We start from the raw sequence: 14658 nt of genomic DNA, 5'->3' as shown, positions 1-14658 counted from the left end.
TCTTGTTCCCCTGCTCCCTTGAAATTGCAAGCAATAGTGCTCCCCTCTGCCCCAGAAGGTGATGTATTTGGGGCTGTTCAACACCCTGCTCTGGCTCCATACCCATGTCTATGTTTCAACTAGGAGTTCAGCATCTCTGAGTTCTGTGAGGGAGCAAAGCAGGGTAAATTTGATCTTCTGAAAGAGCTCATCACCAAGGAGCTACTGAAAATATTGAAGGAAAATGTTACTTCACTGTTGGACAAGCATAAGAATGCAATTGCTGCTGAATTCGATGAAACAGTATATACTGCAACAGGCTATATCTCCATTTGCTATGATGATAAAGGAAGGAAGTTTGCTTACATTCTGATGTGCTTTTGGTATCTAATCAGTGCCAACCTCCCTGATGAGACGCTCAGTAGAATCAAAATATTCCAAGTTCAGCTGGGGGATCTGAATGCAGAAACTAAACAACTTCTTAGTATAAAATATGAATTTCAGAGAGTTTACATAAGGAGTTAAGCATGACTGGATGATTGCAACAGTTGGACTTCAAAATTATTAGGATAATCATCTTTCTCTCAGAAAATCAGCTTTCAAACTTTTTACAGCAGCTGTGACAAACTAAAAATTGAACCTTTTGGATCACTTGATCTCCACCTAATCTATTCAGTGGATTAATGTTCTATTGCTTTGAAATATTCAAAGTCCCTTGGTGTGAAAAAATTTAAAAAATTTCCACAGATCTTCACCACCTTACATAAAACACTTTTTAAAAACAGACTATTTCATGTTGTAAAATGATCATGCTACACATGCCATCAGGCATGGATTTCCACTACCCTTTAAAAGAGGTAATGCAGAAGGATTATAAAACCCTATAGACTTAAATATTAGGTGTCTAACTCTTTTATAGTGTTTAACTAGGTACATTATGGAGTTTTTTAAAAGCCACAAATGAAATTTAACTATCTCTTCAAAGGGCTAGTTTTGCTGAGAAATTCACATAAATTATGACTTTGAACCAAATGAATATTTTCCTGGTTACAGAGCAGACAGTGCTGCCAAGGGAAGATACATAAAGCTGAGGGTATATGGCATGTTCCATGAGGACTAGCATCTCTGTTGTGAGGGCTTGCTGAGCCCTCTTCATGGCTGCTATCCATCTTTGGTGCCCAACTTGCATCTTTGGATTCAAGAAGTTGTAGCTTGTGCAGGGGTCACAATCTAGTAAATCACCTCAGCAGACAACCTAAACCAGGTTAAGGGTAACTGACAGGCCTCAAACACCTCAGTGAGTTAGGGGTATGTCTACCCCAAATATGTGGAGATTTCCCCTGGTAGAATGGACAGATGAGAACAATGTTTTTCCAGCACCGTGAAGGTGGCTGAGGGAGGTACTATTGAGCACTCAGAGCTTGGTCAGGCATCAAATACATCAAGGTCACCCGTTACATCATGGGCAATTGTTGTCTTTAACTTTCTTTTGCCACTGGATTTCAATGACCCAGGAAGACAGTCAGGCTGATGACTTTGCACAACTCTGCCTCACTTCAATTCATAGGTAACTCATCACTCCATGATGTCACTGGTCTTCCTTGAAAATGAAGGATGAACAACAATTTGCATTTCTTTTCAATAATGATTTCAAGCATTTTTATATGACTATTGATAGTTTTGATTCCTTCCTCTAAAAACTGCCTATTCATATCCTTTGATCATTTATCAATTGAGGAATATATCTTATTTTTGTAAATTTGACTGGCTTTCTTACACATTTGAAAATGAGATCTTTCCCAGATAAACTTGTTACAATTTTTTCCTCCACTTTCCAGCTTTCCTTTTAATTTTGGCTATATGGGTTTGCTTGTGTAAAAACTTGTAAAATGTATGTAACAAAAGTATCCATTTTATTTCCTGTGTTCTTTTCTATCTTTTGTTGGTCATAAACTCTTCCCTGATCTATATATCTGACAAGTAACTTTTTCCTTGTTCCCCTAATTTGCTTATGATATCACCCTTTATGGCTAAATCATATATCCATTTTAAGCTTATCTTGGTATAGAGTGTGAGATGCTGTTTCATGCCTACTTTCTGTCAGACCGTTTTACTATTTTCCCAGCACTGTTTGTCAGATTGTGAGTTCTTACCCCAACAGCACTGGTATCTTTGGATTTATCAAATACTAGGTTACTGTGGCCATTTACTTGTGTATATTGTCTACTCTATTTCTTATCTAGTACCAGACCGCTATATAATAGAATTTGAGAACTAGTACTACTAGGCCACCTTCCTTCACTTTTAAAAAATCTATTTCCTCGATAATCATGACTTTTTATTCCTCCAGATGAATTCTGTTACTATTTTTCTAGTTCTATAAAATAAGTTTTGGGAGTTGCATTGGTATGGCACTGAATAAGTAAATTAACTTAGAGGTATTGTCATTTTTATTATATTGGCTTGGCCTACCTATGAGTAACTAATATTTCTCCAATTATTTAGATGTTTTTATTTGTGTGTAATTGTGTTTATACAGGCCCTGGGTCTGTCTTGGCAGGTAGATTCCCAAGTATTTTATACTATCTGCAATGGTATTGCTCTAACTCTTCCTGCTGAGTTTTGTCAGTAATATACAGAAATGCTTATGATTTGTGAGGAGAGATAAATTTCAATTTAGAACTGCTTTGTTTCTAAGGTTGTTATTAACAAAGTGAAGAATATCAAGATCAGAGTGGATGGCAATTATGCTGAAGAAACAGGATACGTTTGGTCTGAGCCTAGAGAAGCTGGGGCAGGAGACAGTAGTGATGATTGCCATCTTCAAGGATTTGTAGGGCTGTAATGTAAAAGAGGGATTAGATTTGTTCTCCTTGGTCCCACAGGATAAAACCAGAACAAATACAGAGAGGTCACCAAAAGGTAAATTAGGGTTTCATGTAATCAACAAATGTCCTTACATTTAGAGATATTCTAAAGTGAAATGGGATACCTCAAGAAGTAGTAAGTTTCCCCTCATTGGAGGTCTTGGAGAAGAGATTGTATGACCACTTGTCAGGTATAACACAGCAGAGATTCTTAAGTGAGTGTGGGTTGTAATAGATGGCCACTCAGATTCCACCTCTGAGAGTATGTTACTCTGATAAAAGAAACCAAAGGAGAAAGAGAAAGCAAACTCTAAGCCTCAAGACAAGTCATATTTTCTGTGCAAACCAAACACCAGACCTATACACCTAAAAATTGTCCCAAACTACATGAGAAAAGAAAGAAATGTAACTTTGAAAAAGCAATGGAATATTGGTAGAGGAACTTGACTAAGTAGTTAGCAGAGTTCAGGAAATATCCAACTTTTATGTAAACAAACTCCTTCAAATTTAGGTAACCAATTTCAACAAACCCTGAGGCTCCACAACTTCCTTAATTCCCCTCCAGCTTCCTGCTCTTCGATTCACAACGTGTCTGGCACAACATGCAGCAAAGAAGGACTGTTACTTCTGGATATCACAGAGATGACACACTCCCTGTCCCAGGGGGCTGGCAATACCAGGAAAGAGCTTGTTGTCCAGATGTCAGCCGGGTTACAACACTCAGTGCGGCACTTGGAGTTCTTTGAGACTCTTGTGTCCTGATTTGAGGCAGAAACAAGTTTCTTTCTATTTGGTAGACAAGCTAATGTTCTCAATGGAAAACAAGCCTTACTTCCACTTGGAAAAAGAAACTTCTAACTTTGAAACTTTTGGATAGGCAATGGCAACGGGATTCATTTATGGAGAGATCATGTTTTAAATCCCTGACTCACAGTTTTAAGCCATGAAGTAAGGCGATATAAAGGCAAAATCTCTCATCCATTTAATTTAACAAGTATGATAGTCTTCTTGGTGTAATGGACACTGAGACATAACAGGACAGCTAGGCCAATTATAATTTGATAGGAGTGTTTATTAACCGGCCGGGGCTGCCTCTCAGACCGAAAGACAGCATCGAGCTTTCTGTTAGACATAATTTTATAGACAATGTGATTGCTGGGAACAGAATATGTTTCAAAGGGGTACAACGTCTTAAGCATTGTGTCTACTGAACCAAAACATTCCCAGTATTATTTGGGTTCAAGCAAAACATTCTCAGTATTATTCTATTAAGACAAATTATTAATATTATTTCTACTGAAGCAAAGCGAAGTCATAGTCCCTTAACAAAGCTTTAAATACAAACATAAACAGACCTGAATCCGTGGGAACTTGTGGCATGTTTTAGCAACACAGGTGAAACATTTCTTTACTATTGGAGCCTATTAGGTGGTTTCCAAGGGACCCAACAGGGGGCTCTTCTAGCAAGTTTAAGGGGGCTCTAGTGTATAATTCCTGGTGGGCACTTCAGTGGGTTATAGAAAAATAAATATATTTCACATACCATATCCGCAAAAATCTTACAGTTTTCTGGGCAGAAGAGAGGAAACACAAGAACAAGATAAGAGGATTAAATACTAGATTGAGTACAAACACAGACCCAAATATAATGGTACAGACTATATATATATACATATATATATATATATGATGAATAGTCAGGAAGATAAAACATATTGATTAGAGTTATCAACCATTAGGGAAGCTCAGGCTGAGTCAATTAATATTTGAGTCCCATTTGTTGTCCTTTTCACCAGCCACAAATGAAATATTTTATACTAAATCCTTCTTTAATAACAATAATATATAATATCTATCATTCATATATAACTTAAAGGTTTGCAAAATGCTTTAAAGATTTTGTGTCATTTAATCCTCACAATAACCCTGTGTGAAGCAAGTGCTGTTAATGTCTTTTTGAAAATGAGGAAAATTAGGCTGAGATAGAGTAAGTTATTGATCCAAGGTCACAAAGCCAGTGAATACTATGTCACGAAGGTAACTTCCTTTAAGTCTTAATCCTAGGTAATAGCACTTAAGGGGGATTTTGACAATCTGGACACATTAACAGGAAGGTCCCCAACATGATGCGGAGAAAAGAGAACTTACCACATAAGGACTGAAAGAAGGAACATGCAATGTTAAGCCTAGAGAAAGGAACACTTAGGTATCACATAATGGAAGTCATCATACATTTAAAGGATTATCAAGTGAAGACCTATAAAAAAGTCCAGTTAAGGTGCTTCACTGGGGGAGCAGAGGTGATTCTGGGTCTCAAAGGCAAGAGGATAACAAACTTTGTTAGATTCTCCCAAAATGAAAGCGCTTCAAGTGATGCCCCGGTAGTAAACTGCCACTGGTGACTGAGGGGAAGCCTAACTGATTTGTAGAGATATTACCCTAGCGAAGAGAATATCATCTCCAACACAGGATGAAGGAACAGAAAAAGGCTACACAGGACTTGTCAAGATACTTCAATCCAAGTTAACATATATTCTGAAACTCAGCAACCTAAACACAAAGGGGAAGATAACCAAAAATATTTTGGAAAATAAGATTTATGATTAAGGATACATCAAAGACTTGTGGTTTATTCAGAGGTCTCATGATTCTATATTGTTAATGACAATCACCAAACACTGATAAAAAAATGAAACTGATTATATCTTATCACATAAGAAATCAATGGTGACTCATATACCAACCATTAAGAGGAAGGGCAAAATTAACACCAAATTGAAAGGATAAAGGAGAAGAAAGGATAAATATGAGGTTTCCCTCTTCTAGCTCACAGCACAATACCAGTATTCTCCTGGTAACCCCATGTAGCGGCAAGCACCCCGGCGTCCTCAGGGTTTTTGCTGCTACCACAGGTTCTTAGATCTGCTTTGATAAAGGAAAGCAACTCAAAATGGGTTAACAAGCTTACTTTAATCAGTCAGACATATATTGTTTACCTTGTTCAGGGGAAAAAGGTCAGCACCCCGAACTTCAAAGCATACAGGCAGAATTATCAAGACAGAAACAGAGCAAGTAGACAGATTGCCAAACTGTCCAACCATTACATCCATACCCAGTCAACATCTGGGTTTTTCAAAGCCTGGGACAACGGCTTTTCAGAATACAGATCAAATCACAGAATACTTCTCAAAGTGAGTCCCAAAACAAAGCTACACATCAGGGCTTACATAGCCTTCTCCTGGCTCAGAGAATGTAACAACCTTATTGACCCACTGGCCAATCAAAAAGTATCTACTGAAAAACAAGCCTCCCACCCCAGTCTCCAGGTGCACTTTAGCCTAGGGGCAGGGAAGATCTTCCAAATTTGCATTCCCATTACACCCCAGTTGGCTACAAATGAAGGAACACTTCATTTCTGAAAGATGAGGACAAAAAGTAAGTCAAAGAGAAGGGATAAAGTAGACATTACTAACAGTGACTTTGTAGTGCTCCCTCTGCAGTTACTTGCCAAGTCCCAAAGGCAAATTGGTTCCCCAGAGCGAAGCTGACAGGAACCTGAAAGTTTGCATTTTCCAATACTGCCACTCACAAGCTCCCATCTAATGTGTTCTCCAATATAATTTAACCAGTTGTTTTCTCCCAGGGCAGCTAGGTGGCACAGTGGATAGAGCATTAGGCCTGGAATCAGGAAAACTCATCTTCCTGAGTTCAAATCTGACCTCATACACTTAATAGTTGTGTGACCCTAGGCAAGTCATTTAGCCCTGTTTGCTTTAGTTTCCTCATCTGTAAAACAACATGGAGAAGAAAATGGCAAATCATTCCAGTGTCTTTGGCAAGAAAACCCCAAATGGGGTCATGACTAGTTGGACATGACTAAAAAACAACATCTCCCCAGTCAAGCAAGCAAAACATCAATTAGTGGGTCAAATAAGAAATTATAGAAACAATCAATAACTTCATTCAAGAGAATGACAATAATAAGACAACATTTCAAAATTTGTGGGATGCAGCAAAGGCAGTTCTTAGGGGAAGTTTTATATCCCTGAGTGCATACATGAATAAATTAGAGAAAAGGGAGGTCAATGAATTGGGCATACAATTGAAAAAGCTAGAAAAAGAACAAATTGAAAATCCCCAATTAAACAGTAAATTAGAAATAATGAAAACCAAAGGGGAGATTAATAAAATTGAAATTAAGAAAACTATTGAATTAATATATAAAACAAAGAGCTGGCTTATGAAAAAAACAATAAAATTGATAGACCCTTAGTCAATATGATAAAAAAAAGAAAGAAGAAAACCAAATTATGAGTATCAAAAATGAAAAGGATGAATCTACCTCCAATGAAGAGGAAATTAAAACAATAATTAGGCATTATATTGCCAAATTGTATGCACATAAATTTGACAATTTTAGTGAAATGGATGAATATTTACAAAGATATAAGTTGCCCAGATTAACTGAAGAAGTAAATTAATTAAATAAGCCCATCTTAGAAAAACAAATCTAACAAGCCATCAGTGAACTCCCTAGGAAAAAATCTCCAGGGCCAGATGGATTTACTAAGTAATTCTATCAAACATTTAAAGAACAATGGATTCCAATACTCTACAAACTATTTGGGAAAATTAGGGAAGAAGGGTTCCTACAAAATTCTTTTTATGACACAAATATGGTACTGATACCTAAATCAGGAAGACATAAAACAGAGAAAGAAAATTATAGACCAATTTCCCTCATGAATATAGATGCAAAAATTTTAAATAAAATATTAGCAAAAAAGACTACAGCAACTTTTCACGAGAATAATACACTTTCATCAGGTAGGATTTATTCCAGGAATGTAAGGATGGTTTAATATAAGGAAAACCATCACTATAATTGATCATAGAAACAATAAAACTAGCAGAAACCTCATGATTATCTCAACAGATGTGTAAAAAGGCTTTTGACAAAATATAACATCCATTCCTATTAAAAACACTAGAAAGTATAGGAATAAATGGAGCATTCCTTAAAATAATAGGTAGCATTTATTTAAAGACATCAGTAAGTATTATATGTAATGGGGACAAGCTAGAAGCATTTCCCATAAGATAAGGGGTGACAAAGGTTGTCTACTATCACCCCTCTTACTCAATCTGGTACTAAAAATGTTAGCAGTAGCAATTAGAGAAGAAAAAGAAACCAAAGGAATCAAATTAGGCAAAGAAGACACCAAGCTATCACTCTTTGCAGATGATATGATGATATACTTAGAGAATCCTAGAGAATCAAGCAAAAAACTACTTGAGACAATAAATAAATTTGGCAAAGTTGCAGGATATAAAATAAACCCACATAAATCCTCAGCATTTCTGTATATTTCTAATGAAATTCAACAGCAAGAGATAGAAAAAGAAATCCCATTTAAAGTTACTGCAGACATTATAAAATATTTGGGGATCTACCTGCCAAAACAAACCCAGGACCTGTATGAACACAACTACAAAACACTTTTCACACAAATAAAGTCAGATCTAAGTAATTAGCAAAATATCAATTGCTCATGGCCAGGTCAAGCTAATATAAGAATGACAATTTTACCTAAATTAAGTTTTGTATTTAGTGCCATACCAATCAATTTACCAATAAACTACTTTATAGAGCTAGAAAAAATAGGAAAAAATTCATTTGGAAGAACAAAATGTCCAGAATATCAAGGGAATTAATGAAAAGAAATGCTAGGGAAGGTGGATTAGCTATACCAGATTTTAGTCTGTATTATAAAGCATCAGTCATCAAAACTACTTGGTACTGGCTAAGGAATAGAGTAGTGGATCATTAGTGGAATAGATTGGGTATGGGAGACTCAGCAGTCAATGACTATAGTAATCTACTGTTTGATAAAACCAAAGACCCCAGTTTTGGGGATAAGAACTCACTATTTGACAAAAACTGCTGGGAAAACTGGAATATAGTATGGCAGAAACTGGGCATAGACCATTATCTAACATCATATACCAAAATCAAGTCTAAATGGGTGCATAATATGGGTGTAAAGGCTGATACTGTAAGCAATCTGGAAAAGCAAGGAATAGTTTACCTTTTAGATTTGTGGAGAGGGGAAGACTTTATGACCCAACAAAAATTTCGGAGCATTATAAAATGCAAAATTGACAATTTTGATTACATTAAATTGAAAAGCTTCTTACAAAGCCAATGTAACCAAGATTAGGAGTGAAGTAGAAAATTGGGAAAGAATTTTTACAACCTATGTCTCTGATAAAGGACTCATTTCTAAAATATACAGCGAATTGAGTCAAATCTTTAAGAAAACAAGTCATTCCCCAATTGATAAATGGTCAAAGGATATGAACAGGCAGTTTTCAGAGGAAGAAATTAAAGACATCTATAAGCATTTGAAAAAATTCTCTAAATCACTATTGATTAGAGAAATGCAAACCAAAACAACTCTGAGGTACCCCATGTCACCAGTCAGATTGGCTAAGATAAAACAGGAAAATGACAAATGCTGGAGAGGATGTGGACAAATTGGAACACTAATGCATTGCTGGTGCAGTGGTGAACTGATTCAACCATTCTGGAGAGCAATCTGGAATTATGCCCAAAGGGCTATAAATAAGTTCATACCCTTTGACCCAGCAATACCACTTCTAGGGTTGTATCCCAGAGAGATCATAGAAGTAGGAAAAAGACCCATATATACAAAAATATTTATAGAAGCTCTTTTTGTGGTAAAGAACTGGAAATTAAGGGGTTGCCCATCAATTGGGGAATGGCTGAACAAGTTGTGGTATATGCATGTAATGGAATACTATTGTGCTATAAGAAACAAGGAGCAGATGGACTTCATATTTACCTGGAGAGGCTTATACAAACTGATGCTGAGTGAGAAGAGCAGAACCAGGAGAAATTTGTACACACAGACATGACATATGTGTGATGACCAACTTTGACAAACTGGATTCTTCTCAGCAATGCAGTGTTATAAGTCAACCCCAAAAGACTTGATGGAGAGAGATGTCTACATTCTGAGAAAGAACTAGAAAGAACTGAGTTTGAATCCAGATTGAAGCAAACAACCTGCTCTCTTTCTTATTCTTGTTCAGTTTTGTTTCCTCTTTCCCATTGTTGATTCCATCTGATGCAATCCTTCTTTATAACCTGACTAATGTCTAATTTGAAAGTATTTGTAGATCCTATATTTGATTTTATGCTGCCATGGGGGGGGGGAGGGAAGGAGAGAAAATTTGAAACTCAAAGAATTGTGGAACTGAATCTCGTAAACTAAAAGTAAATAAATTAATAAATACAAAAAATATCAATTAGATGTTTATGAAGTGATATTTACTGAAATGGTACATCAGGAACATACCCTCCCCCCATGCATACAAACATAAGTCTGGGACAGAGTCTAAGGTATGGCATTAGTCACTGCTATTGGGTCAACTTTCTTATCAGCACTAGGAAGTCCAAATTGTCTGACCTTTCACAGTTTGCACAAGGTCTTCTTCTAGTAGGAGACATGAGAAGGAGATAGATACTCACTACTCCCTACTTCCTGCCAAGCAATGCCCTCTCAGGTGCTTTCTGTAAACTATTTTACCCATAAATGGCCTGCTACTTTGCATTAGCAGCTTATGGATGGGTTCTTTTTTAACCAAGCCCCAGAGTTTATGACTAATCTTGTTTAACTAGCCCCAATACACTTCTTTTGTAGCCTCTTCTCAATTCATCTAATAGCAGGGAATATTTATCTTCTTCCAAAGGTAGCAAGTATTTTCCCCACATTGCTGGTATGTCTTTGATTGACTGATTCAATAGAAATTTTTAGGAATTATTTAGGAAATATTTAGGAATTATTCACATCAATTTTATACCTTTTGTTGATGTTTAAGATCAATCAAAAAAGTTTTCTCACTTGATAAGGGTATCAGTATCAGGGCAGTGGATCATTCTGGTAGTTATATTAACTCAATCTAAGGGTGTGAAATACCCTTCAAAAACTTGGATTCAAACAATGATATAAAAGATATTGCTGAGGACACAGACAGTTATAAAAGGATGGAGAGTAAGAGTTTTATGCTGCTATCCATGGAATATCAAACTATCTAAAGGAATAGTGCACGGGGTACATATTTTGTAGCACATTTACGTAAGGAGCATGGACAGGATCTGCACAGGACAAGACCTGGGTGTACTGTAATTGGTACTTATGGAAAGAATACCCACATTGATAAGATCACAGCCCTACTGACCTTTTAAAGTCTGCCATGGGAAAAAAGAACTGGAGTTCTGGGTAACTTACGAAGACAGAACTAGGACCAATGAGTAAAAGTTATACTGTGAATAAACCTAAGCTAATTTTGATCCAATATAAAATATTTTTCCTAACAATTACAACTGACTAAAAATGGAAAGGTCATCATATAAGGTAATGTTCCTATCATTAGAGATGGTCAAGTAGGACCTGAATGATCACTAGATAAATGTTATATAATAATATTAGCAGTAATAATAATACTATTACTACAACCAGTTACAGTAATTATTATTATTGTACATTTATGTAATGTAATGCCAAGGAAAGGCAACTTCCCAAGGTTCAGAATACCAGCATAGGCGCTCTCCATTTTATTCAGTGACAAATTAAGAACAGAGAAGATCAAAATATGACATCATTCCAAATACAGCATTTACTAAGTGTGATTCAATAATCTCTAAGTACTACCCCACCCCAGGACCATACATTCATTCAATCAATTACAAAGTCCCAGTTCTAAATACTACTCCACCCCTAGGCTATACCTTCATTTAGTCCATCACAAAGCCCCTCTTCTCAAATGGAGATAAGTTTCCAATCATAAGTAAAGTACATTCATTTGTTCAATCCTAGAACACAAAAAGGTCAAAAGTTCCCCATCCCTGGATCACAATTGAATCTACCCCAGAGTTACAACAAGTTTAAGCACAGCACTTAAGACCCAAATGGAGGTCTTTTCTTCATCTTGACACAGGCAAGTTCTCAGAAATCTTTGTTCCTGGGGAGACAAAGCTTAGCAAGGCCACAAGATACATTGCCAGTCTCTTCATTAATTCATCCTCTGTCTGCAGAACAGTCTCAGGAGCTCTTAACCAACAGCCAGGTTCCAGGACTTCTTCAACAACAGAATTGTCTTTCACCAGTGGATAAATCTGGCAAAACAACATCAAAACAGACAGACAAAGTACCAGCAAAACAGCCATGTCTCCTCAGTCCTTGGCAGCTCCGGGGGCAGGTCTCAAAAGTCCAGGGCAATTCAAAGTGGCCCTCAGCAATCCTCTCAGTCTCTCTCTGCCTCCACAAAGGTGCTGCTTCCAAAAAGTTCTTCTGCCTCTCTCTTGTGTCTCTCCAAATCTATGTCACCAGCTCCTCCCAGTTCAGCCCTCTCTTTTCATGTCAAAAAGTCCATCGCACAGGTGGGATTAACAAACTCTGGGTTTTAACACAATCAATTTGAAAACCAAGCCAATACAGGGGGATCTTTATATTCCATTACTATCACAATATAGAACTCTAAGATTTTCAAATTACTTAATAAATATTATTTCATTTTATCCTCATCACAAATCTGGTAGGTAGGTATTATTATTATTTCAATTTAACAGATTAGGAAATTGAGGTAGAAGTTAAGTGCCTTGCTCAGGTTACTCAGCTAGTATTTGAAACTGAATTTGAACTCAGGTTTTCCTGATTCTAGGCCTAGTGATCTGGTATATATGGTACTCATATACTGGAGGAAAGGGAGAGACTAAATGTCATATAGGCAGTATGGTACAGTGGAAAGTATAAGGGTTTTGAGTCAGAGGACGTGGGTTCAAATGCCATCTCTGCTACTTACTACCTCTCTTACCTTGATATCTTATCTTCATGAATTGTCCAGGGAAGGGGAAAAACCAGTTTTAAAAAAGAAAAGTGTGGGAGCTAGGAAATAAATTACTATGGAAGGCTTATGTTATTATCCCTGCTCCCCCCAAAAAAAGTAGCCTTAACTGAGGAAGAAGCTCCAAGTGAGAATTAAACAGCACAGGTAAAACATAATACAATAAAGAAGATACTATTCCAAAAATCATCAAATTCTAAAATAAAGAACAAGAAGGCAGATGAAGGTTATCTTGTTTCCAATAATGTTAATCAATTTATAGAAACAAGAAGAGTTCTATCAAAGTTAATGATGATGATGATGATAGTAATAAAAATATTACCCAAATTTATGGAATTCAGTGAAAATGCTCTTAGGGGCAAATTATTTCCCCAAAATAATATAATTAAAGATTATCAAAAGTAAAGGAAGAGATTAATGAATTGGGAATGCACTTCAAAAAATTCAGAAGTCTAAAATTATCAGAGATGAGATGGCTAAATAAGATCAAAGGGGAAATTATAAGCATTGAAAATCAAAGAAAATATGACTAATCAAAGAGCTGGTCTTTTAAAAAGACCAATGAAATCAGTAAAACATTAACTACATAATCAAACATAAGGGGGAGATAAACCAAATTATTAAAGTCAAAAAAAATGAAAAAAAATAATTCTTAGGGAATACCATGACTGATAATATGACAGCAAATCTAAATATATAAAAGTCATGGATTGATATAAACACCCAAACTGAAAAAGCAAGAAATAGAAATTCAAAATAATATGATGTCATGAAAATGTTTGAATAGACCATTCACAAATCATCATGTTAAAAAGATATCAGAAGAAAAGGAAAGGAAAGGAAAAAAAAAAGAAATCAGGTCCTGATTAATTCCTGAGTGAATTCTATAGAATATTCAAAGAATAAACAATTCCAATGTTATATAGTTTGTTTTCAAAAATAGAGAAAGACAGCTCTCTAGCCACTTCTTTCTATGAAATAAATAAGGTTCTTATCCTCAAACCACAGAACATGCCAGGGAAAGAACAATAGATGGATATCATTCACAAATGCCTAAACAGAAATATGATTGCTAAAATTAAATTAAAATGGCAAGTAGCACATAACAGATTAACATTGTTTTTATGCTGAAATTTATTTTTTATCCAATGAATTAACCAAGAAAGTAAAGATGGTTCAATTTTAGGAAAAGAGCTGAGTATCATATTTCATTAACAATAAAACAATAAAAATCTTATGGTTTGATAAAATGCAATACCCATTTGCTTACTGTGTTCAGCAGGATACTACTGATCAATTGATTTCTTCCAGTCCCCAGAAAGCAAGGAACAGATAATGGAGACAAAAAGGTATTATGGTCTTAAAGCGAGTGCAAAGAAATGTCCATAAGGTTTTAGCCTTTGTGAAGAAGTTCTTAGTGAAGCTTGATGGAGTTAGAAGCTGGCTAATCTTTGGCTAACTAAAACACTTGCCAAATTAAGGTCCACTGATAGCCCTTTAAAAAGCAAACTACGCTCTCTAGCAAAGACCTGAGGCAGGAGACAGTCTTGGAGTGTCAGTTCTTGCAGTGATGAAGAGAGTCAGCTATGAATGACATGAAATTTCACAGTTCATGAAACGGAAATACTCTAGGCATAGGATTTCTTTCTCCTTCCTCTACTCTAACATTGACCATGACATCTTAAGGGAGCTTCTCACCTACTAGGAGGCATTACGCCTAGAGGTCCTTTGGGAAATAAGAGTGAGTGAACCCTTGCCATCCAGGAATAAAGCTCTGGAAAGGAAAAGTCCTAGAGAGCCTAGCCTACCTGTCTCCCTCTCTCTCTCTCATCAAGATGTGGCCCTTCTCCTTGCCAAGGCAAAGCCTTCTACATGCACAAGT

The 14658-nt window shown here is 36.3% G+C and overlaps 1 pseudogene; it reads left to right on the top strand.

Moving 5' to 3' along the window:
• Positions 1 to 547, top strand: part of LOC138177485 (m-AAA protease-interacting protein 1, mitochondrial-like) — a 59365-nt pseudogene extending 58818 nt beyond the window's left edge.
• Positions 548 to 14658: the final 14111 nt, after the last annotated feature.

Source organism: Petaurus breviceps, unplaced genomic scaffold, assembly GCF_028583685.1.
Source record: "Petaurus breviceps papuanus isolate PSGF00001 unplaced genomic scaffold, PetGlider_PUasm1.0 90417, whole genome shotgun sequence".
Taxonomy (NCBI): Eukaryota; Metazoa; Chordata; class Mammalia; order Diprotodontia; family Petauridae; genus Petaurus; species Petaurus breviceps.
This window is presented reverse-complemented; position numbering and strand designations above follow the sequence as displayed.